This window comes from Scardinius erythrophthalmus (genome assembly GCF_964197995.2).
Source record: "Scardinius erythrophthalmus genome assembly, chromosome: 1".
Taxonomy (NCBI): domain Eukaryota; kingdom Metazoa; phylum Chordata; class Actinopteri; order Cypriniformes; family Leuciscidae; genus Scardinius; species Scardinius erythrophthalmus.
Window position 1 is genome coordinate 31,476,174 of NC_138221.1, and position 9,382 is coordinate 31,485,555.

At 37.6% G+C, this 9,382-nt stretch overlaps 1 protein-coding gene across 1 annotated transcript in view; it reads left to right on the forward strand.

Moving 5' to 3' along the window:
• Positions 1 to 9,382, forward strand: part of coro7 (coronin 7) — a 144,376-nt gene that overhangs the window by 71,669 nt on the left and 63,325 nt on the right. The gene's annotated exons all lie outside the window — the stretch shown is intronic.

Sequence of the window (9,382 nt, forward strand, 5' to 3'; positions counted from 1 at the left end):
AGTATTATGAAAATGTACTTGAGTTTAGTTAAAAAACATACAAAATTAAACTAAAAAACAGGTATTTATATGTTTTATTAGTATAATGAAAATGTACATTCTACATGAATGTTAGCTTTTATTTTTATTTCAGTTTCGTTAAGTTTTTGTTAAGGATGATAACATTTGTCTGGCTTGACCTTCTGAGGTTTTTTTGACATTAAAGTTTCACGGCTTGATCTGTCCCTTATTCTCCGTCTTCCATGAGAAGTGTTTTGCTGAGATGGCGACCGTTTCGCTCTGTCGCTCCTTTAGCTCAGTTATGAATGTCTGTCTTGTGTTGCTACGTCTTTTTGTACTTTCCCCTGTATATAACACTTCTTGTGTGCTAGCAGGCGGTGAGACCACATTGTCCCGAAGCCCACCGGAGAAAAACTGCCCCTCGATTTAAGCGAGATGGAAAAGAGTTTAAAAAAGAAAGGCTTCTTTTTAAAGCAGAAAAACCCCTGTCGTAGAGTGCGCACGCACGCACAAACATGACACTTATCTCAACCCGTACTTTTGCAAAACCACCTTACTGGAAGCGGCCCCGAATAAACACACACCTATCCATGTGAGCGAGGACGGGAAATGAAAAAACCTGGCTGCAGGAGCTCCAGTGTTGACCTTCCTGCGGTTCATTTTAAATTACATCTCTTCAGAGGTAAAAATGTTGTGGTGAGGATCTGACTTTCCCTCATGCTTCTCTCTCTCTCTCTCAGGAGATGGATTTAGAAGCTGTTGTGGTCGGGGGGCATTAGGGCTGATCTGCATTTTCCACAGGGGAGTGTTTCGGCGTCTCCCTCTCGGCCCGTGGCGTCAGGCTCGAGGTGGACGCTGGTATTTGTGCAGTGCGGTGCCACACATTTGCCTCACTCCTTTTGGAGGACTTATTACAGATTAGAACAGCCCGTCTGAACCACACGCTCGTGAGCCAGGCCGTGCCGTGGGCTGGTGGAGTGCGGCCTTGAGTATGCTTACGAAACCCCTGTTGAAACTGGATGGAACTGGCCATTTTTGGCCTTTTTGCCGTGTTTCGAGATGGAGATAGTCGAGAGAGGACTGTTCAGTGTGTTCTAGCAGCGAGGCCACATCTTTTTTACGTTAGTCCTCCTTAAAACAAGATACATTTACTTGAGAAGTAACACTGCATGCGATATCAAGGCTTATTTTCGTACGAGTGCATTTTGTCACTGCACTGGCAGATTGTTTTTCACTTTTTTTTTTATTTTAACTTGATCATATCGGTGCATTAAGACAAAACTACACCTGCATTAAAATTCATTCTCTAAAAACAAGTCTTAATATCTTATGTAATGTGTGTGTGTGTGTGTGTGTGTGTGTGTGTGTGTGTATATATATATGTATATGTATATGTATATGTATGAGGGGCCATACAAGCCAAAATCCATTCTTCTACTCTCACACACATACATTCTCCTTTCACATACATACATTTATACTGTCACACACAGAATGTATGTGTGTGACAGTTGAAGAATGGATTTTGGCTTGTACGGTCCCTCTATATATATATATGTATATACCGGTATATAGACTATATATATGCACATACATGCATACACACATACACACACACACACACACACACACACACACACATAATGTATCCATTAACATGTCCCTATAAAACCTTGTTGCATCAAACGAATGCACTAAAGCTGTGCGCTATGTGACTTATCTAGCCCTCCACCTCCCCAGCACCACCTGCCTAGATCTGTATTATATTCATATACCGTTTTCAGTTTTCATTCATTTCATTCTAAACCAGTTTGTTTTTCCGTAGAACACAAAAGCTCATTCAACATTGACTATAGCTGTCAAGCTCCCAAAAACATAATATAAGTAGTCCATACTGTATGTCTCATGTGCTAGATTCAGAAGGATACGATTGCTCTTTGTGTGAAGAGACTAAATTGTAAATCATTGTTCACTGACAATCTTCCTGAACTGTCATATGTCATTCACAATTGTGTACTTTACAGATTAAAAATGACCAGGTTTGATGCAATCGACACCTGAACTGAATTGGTTTACACTTGTGTTGTAAGCAAAAACGATGTGTTAGGTCGAATTTTGCCATTTCAGAAGTGAGATGGACCCGAACCTCGGTCTGTTCCTCGCACAAAGCTATCATATGACTTCAGAAGACTTAAAATACATTGTTGTGTGGGAATAAGCGGAGTAAAGATTCTTACTTTTGTGTTTCATGGAAAAAATAACTACATTACAGGGTTTGGAAAGACATGACAAGGGTGAATAAATCTTCCATTTTCCGCTTTAAGTCAAACAAGCTTATACTTACAGGTTTAAAGACAGGGTTTCTGTATTTCTACATGATTTTCAGCATTTGTTTCCTCCTTTTCCCCATCAATGTCATCCTTGTGCTCAGGTCTGATGGCTCTACTTGTTTAAACAGCTTCTTAATTGGCCTGACAACATCTCATAAAGGTCATGTGCTTCCTGAGCTGCCATTCAAGCTCTCAGTGTGAATCAGACTTAGAGAGCATGTCAATGTCCAGACTCTTCCTGCAATTAAAGTCAAGCACATGCGCCTCTCTGAATTACCGCCTGCTCCGTGTGACTGGATGTTGAGCGTCTGTTTGTTGTATGGAGCTGACGTCCCGTTTATGAAGTGGTCGTATGGCGCTTGCTGGGGTCACGACGGTCAGAGGCCACGTCTCCTCCTGGATCACGCTATAAGACGCGCTTTATGAGGAGCGCAGCGTGGGAGGGCCGATGCGTTTGTTGAGTTTGGGATTTAACTAGATTTGATGTTACGGCCCACCCAAGGATGTGTTATCGGAGTTTGTTCTGCTTTATTTCGTTCAAAATGATTGAATCTTAGAAGATCCCTTTAACTGTTGTGTGCATTTTAAATATATATCATGTGTGCTCATGGTAACCCACAATTCACATGAGGTATGTCTACGAAAAGTTCTTATGATTTAATAACTAATATTACTCTACCTAACTAAGTGGAACGGTGTGCTTCAAAAGAAATATGGACAAACCAGTTATCTTTAGTGAATTAAAACACACCCTCTGAATCTTTTCAGGCATGAATTACATCTAATATTTGTAGTGCTGGGTGTAACGCATTACAAGTAGCGTAAGTAATCAGATTACTTTTTTTGTAAAGTAATGTGTAAAGTAACGTGTTAATTTTAAATTTACAAGAAAATAGCGGAGTTAATTTTTTAAATAAGTAACGCATGTTACTTTGTTTTCCCATTTATAGACTGAAGGAAGCCCAGCCCAGGTGAGAAAAAGTAACGCAAAAGAAACTTAACGCATTAGTTTCTATAAAAAAGTTACTAAGAAGTGCATTTAGTTACTTTTTTTGGGAGTAATGCAATAATGTAATGCAGTAACTTTCCCCAACAATACCATTGATTATATATTAAATGAAAAAATACTAAAGAAATTAATAATGTTGTAATATGTTTCATTGATTTTTATAAAATACTATTGGAGTAATGTCGGGAATAGTGAATGAGTGTATAGGGGGTGATTTCGAACACAGCCTGTATGTTTTTGATTCACTAAAATGAACCATTTCATAGGAGTCATTTGTCTAGGAATCAGACACTGGACCCACTGTATATTTTGATTCACTAAAAAGAATCAGCTCAATTGAGTCATTTATGCGGAAATTAGACTCACATTCACACTGTATGTTTTTGTTTTACTAAAAAGAACCAGTTCATAAGAGTCATTCATTCTGGAATCAGTCTACACTGGTCACTCTGCAAGTTTTTGATTCACTAAAGAGATCCAGTTCATAAAAGTCATTCTTTTAGGAATCAAACTAATCTGATTGTGGTCTATTTATGATTCACTGAAATAATCTGTCTCATAAGAATCGTTAGTTCGAGAATTGGTTATGCTTTGTTTTCACATTGTAGATTCAAAAGTCATTTGGTTCTAGTTTATATATATATATATATATATATATATATATATATATATATATATATATGAGAAGAATGAAAGCAGTTGAATAACCAGTTCTTGGTCCTCAACCCTAATGATTTCGCATTCTCCAGGCGTTTTTGTATTTCCAAGTTGGACACTCGAAGAAAAGAAACCTAAAGGTGAACACAGTAGGAAGATGAAGAACAGACCCATTGTAATTCCCCGTAGGGTGAGTCCCGTCTTAGACGGAGGTGACCAAAGACGTGTTTGTGTGGTCCAAGACAGCTGCTTCTGAATCCCGCTCATCTTTGTCAGTGAGGGACAGTAAAGAATGAACACACACATCATCTCCGTGCTTACAGCTGAGATATTGTTCTTTCATGAGCAGAAGCGAAGACTGCAGGCTGTGTTTTTGGGCCGTGTTCCTACTGTCACGCTCTGAGCCCCTCTAAGCCTTACCACTTTATGAGGCCTGTGTTTACACTTTCACAAAGTGTGTGTGTGTGTTCTCCAAGTCACCCGCAGTGCAAAAATGCGTGTCCTCGAGCTTCTTGTTGTAATTCAAGGTAGGCAGTGCCGTTGAGTTCACATCCTCTTGCACCTCACAGCATTTCTTTTGTCTATTAATTTCTCACTACAAGACTAGAACGTTTGTTAATGAACTTGCCATGTGAAAAAAATTTTAAGGTCACATTGTACACTAGCAAAGTACAGCCTGTTCACGTAACAACCGACAAAAACTGTAAAACTAAGTGTTTTGGAGGTTTATTTGATACATGTACTGCAATATGATGTAAATTTAACTAGAGCATCATGCAGCAAGGTTCAGTTTGTTAACTTTAGTTAATGCATTGACATTAAAATAAGTCTTTTTATAAATTTAGATTATAGTTTTAGTTTAGCCTTGGCAAATAGCTTAAATAAAATAAGTTTAAAGTCCCCCTGTGGTGAAAATCAAGCTCAATCAGTTTCTGGTTGAAACGTATGCTGAATTAAACCAATATTTTCACTTGCCATTGTGTAGTGTTTACTACAGTAAAGCTTGAATGGATCAGGCATTCGGAGCTGGTGCGAGTGCGTGGAGGCGGGGCTCATTTGCATATTCAAAGATAAATATACACTAAATGAAGGAAGGGTGTAGTGTTACATTCAAGCTATTGTAAGGCATGAAGAAATTATTTTCACAGGAATTTTTTTAATGTCATTTTGATAATCACAGATGAGTTTAAAGGATACAATTATTGACTGCAGGGGGACTTTACGTTTTTTTTATATTTAATTTCAGTTATCGGTTATTTTATGGATATTTAACTTATGGTTTTAGTTTTACTTTTAGTTAACTATATAATAACCCTGCATTGGACTACAACAAAATGGGTTTGTTGTTCAGTGGTCTTTAACAGCCCCCAGAGGCGAAGCTAGTGATAATTAACTTATGTTTAAATTTCTCGTCTGCCAAGAACACATTCCTCGCCCAGAACCGAAGCTGGCAGAAGACGTCCGTGAATCTGTTCTCGGCACAGCCGGCTCTGCTGATGTAGGTCCAGGTCATTAGGTTGCGAGACGTTATAAACATTGACTAATGGGGTTGTGTCATTTGTTTTCGGTTCAACTTCATGAGCTCATGCTTGCTTCATCTCGCCTGGTGCTGATTTGCATTTAAACCTCTGAAAACCTGTGAGATAATGCTGATGCAGATGTGTGAAAAATGAAACGCTTGTATTTCCTTGCTTGTCTTTATTCTAGAGCACGTTCTGCTGGTTGACGGAGCATCTAAGGATCTCCGTTTTGGGCCAAACACAGAACCAAATTGAGAACGAATGTCTGATAACAAAGGCCAGGCTTGTAGAATGATCCGGCATTCCCACGCTAACCCTAACACACTTTTACACACACTGCGGTCCTCCAGGTGAGCTCTCATATGAGTCGGGTGTTGTGTTGGAAAGTTGATGCTTTGGATTTCAGAGATGGACTACGCCTCGAGTTGGCAGCAGTGCTGAGCTCTATTACGTGTGGGCCGTTAATGGTTTTATTCCTTGAGTCATTCCACCCTTTTCCAGCAGTGTTTCTCTGTATCCTGACAACAAACACCAGCAAATCACTCTCAAAGCATCCTTTATTTTTGTGTGTGGAAGATGTTGGACAGGCATTAGTGATTGAGAGCAGCTGTCTAGCTAGCAGACCAGCAGGATGATTATCTATCCATCCATCCACCCATCCATCCATCCAATTATTATGTATATTATAATTGATTTAATTAATTAATAATGTTACTTCACATTTGTTCATTGTACTAATTATTTATTTATATACCATTTTATATATTTATTAAACATTAATTGGTTTTATTTATCAATTAATATAAATTATATATCTATTAACATTTCCATTTATTTATTTATTCATTTAATATGTACATTAATGTTTTATTTATTATTGTCTATATTATTATTATTATTATTGTTGTTGTTGAATTTATTTAATAATGTTTATACGATAAACTAATTACATATATATATATATATATATATATATATATATACCCATGAATTTAATGAATTCATTTACATTTATTTATTTAATATATCAATTATTTTAATTGATAATTCTTGTTTCTGTATTATTAATATTATTGATTTAATTTGTTTTTTTACATTTGTTCATAATAATCCCATATAATATACAATCCCAATAATGATGACCAATCCCATCTCCAGCATTCATCACCCCGTTTCTACAAAATGCTGAAGTTTGAGCAATAGTATCCCAGCTTGTTATCTGTCATTTCTTCATCCCTCACCATTGTTCAGTTAAATCCCCCTCCATCCTTCTCTTTCACTCTACTTACATTTGCGGTCCATAATATCCACATGCCTCATGCAGAGCTCGGTGTTCACTACATTCTTCTGTCATTATTCTTTAATTTTCTCTATTTTTCTTCATCATTCCAGTCTTCCCAATCCCAGTCTTCTCTATCTCCAATGCTAGTGTCAGCATTCTTGTGGTCCGTGGCCCCGGGGCCAGATTCAAACCCTGTGAGAGGCCAATCCAGACGGCTCATGCGCCTTTCAGATACTCAATAATCTGTGTAGCAACCACTAGGCTATATATATATATATATATATATATATAAGGGAAAATATGTCTTTATTTGAAAGATGTTTCGATTTTGATATCTTCAAAACAACTTGAACTGCTGATGAACTGGCCTGTGTGGTTTTGCTGCAGAAAATCTGATAAGACCGAAGACCGATGACTCTCCACCACTTCCCTCCAACATAACCCGTCGTCTGATATCGTTGGTCTGTTTTCCTGCTACTTATCCAACATCAAACAACAACCACACAGACAGCAATGGACAAAAAATATGCCAAGCCTGTTAGCAGTGAATGTGACTTCACAAATTGTAGCTATTTTGTAGCTATTTTTATGTCCTTCGTAATGTGAAATTACTCACCGATCTAGTTCATTTTGTCATTAGTTATATATGTAACGTATGCCAGAAAGAGCTGTTTGTGTAAACCTCACTCCCCTGGCCTAAAGAGGCACACTAGCGGCTGAAGCTAAAGGCTTCCCGACGCTGGAGATGCTCGGAGGTGACAGGTTACATTTGGTGCCGTGACCCGGATAAGAACAAAAAGCTGCGGAAAACATCATCTGTAAAAATTTGATATGATATTGGCCATTATCTAATTTTTTTTCATTTGTAAATATTATATATAATTGCATGTAAGATTTTTAATTGCGTGATAAATTAGGGCAAATATTTCACCTTTATGAACCCTTCAAGAGCAGTTTCCCTTTAAAAGTGAATGCTGGCATCTATCATTACTACTATTATTATTAATAATCAATAAAACACGCAGCGCATCAGACTATTTAGTTATTTAATTCAGTTGCAGTCTTTGATTTGATAATCACACTATATTGTAGGGATGTAACAATATATCGTATCACAATATATCGCAATACAAAAATGCAACAATATGTATCATGGATAGTGACAATATGTATTTTGTATAGTTCACCCAAAATAAAAATTATTGTGTGACAAAAAAATTCAAGTTTTCAGAGTTTTAGTGTCAGTACTACATTAAACTTCTATATATAATGTTGAATATAATCTATAATAATGCAATCTGGGAATATTTGTGGGTCCTGATAATGCCAAATGTCTGATGTTACCAGTAAACAGTGGCCTATAAATTATTTGAAATATATCAGTGACAGTGCAAGCATTTTCGTCTTAAATAATTATTCTGTTTTCAGCTTCAGAGTCATGAATATTTTTATTCTGGTGTCACTATTGTCCTGTGCATTGGGTTATCAGCACCAAGTCCAAGCCTATTCATTTACAACCACAATGTAAAACCAAATCTACCATTTTAATCAACAGTACATTTTTTGTTAACCTTTTTTCATATGTCTTGGTGTATCGCAATAATATCATATCATGAGTTCAGTATCGTGATATGTATCGAATCATGATATGAGGGTATCGTTACACCCCTACTTATATTGTGATAATCGTGCGACCTGTATTTATTTATTTTGATTATACATTCTATATGAATAATTATTAGCTTTTCATCAATATCCGAACCCCCTGTAGTTCTCACGAATCTCAGTTTGGGGAACCCTGGTCTACATGAGAAGGTTCCTACTCTAGTTTTTGCCTGTAGGTATGTGCATGTAAAAGTAGGGTATTGATGGCAAGAATGAGGCATAAACCAGGAAAAACAAATGTGAGGAGGAACCTCTTTTCCTAAGAAACTCAAACCTATGTTAAGCCCTGGCGTCATCACCCTAGAACAGTATGAAAACGGCATGACAGAAAAAGAAAAGAGAGAAAGAGAAAAAAACAAGAAGCAGAACAATATTTACTCAGCAGTAATTTTCGGTGGAATTTTTTTGGAAGATAATTTGAAGAAGTCAGCTCGGGTGTCTACAATAGGCCCTTTGAGCAGCTCAGTTTGAGTCTGGCTTTGGAGTGCAGCCAGAGAACCAGCTCTCTTAAAATCACAGAATAAAGGAGACCTTTTGTTGAAAAGCTGGAAAGCAGACGCACACACACGTTCAGCTACTCACTGCCGTCGACACAACACACCCGCCTGTTTCTCCTGTGACTGACGTGTGCGTGTACGTTTCGCTGGTCGAATGTGCCTCCCTCTGATGTCTTAGTTATTGTTCTCTCAGTTTGAGTCAATAGGTAATGCTGTGTGTGAGAGGTTCTGTTGTTTTTAATTGTTTGACATGATCGCGCTCATTACTAATGGAAATGCTATTCGTGTTGGACAGCGGTGGGCTGTTTTATGTGTTTGTGTTGTTAAACGGGTTTAATGTACAACAGATTGCAGCTGGATGGTTGTAGATAAGCAGACTTTGGAAGTAGTGTGAGCCCTTCCAAATGTACCTGTAAAGCAGG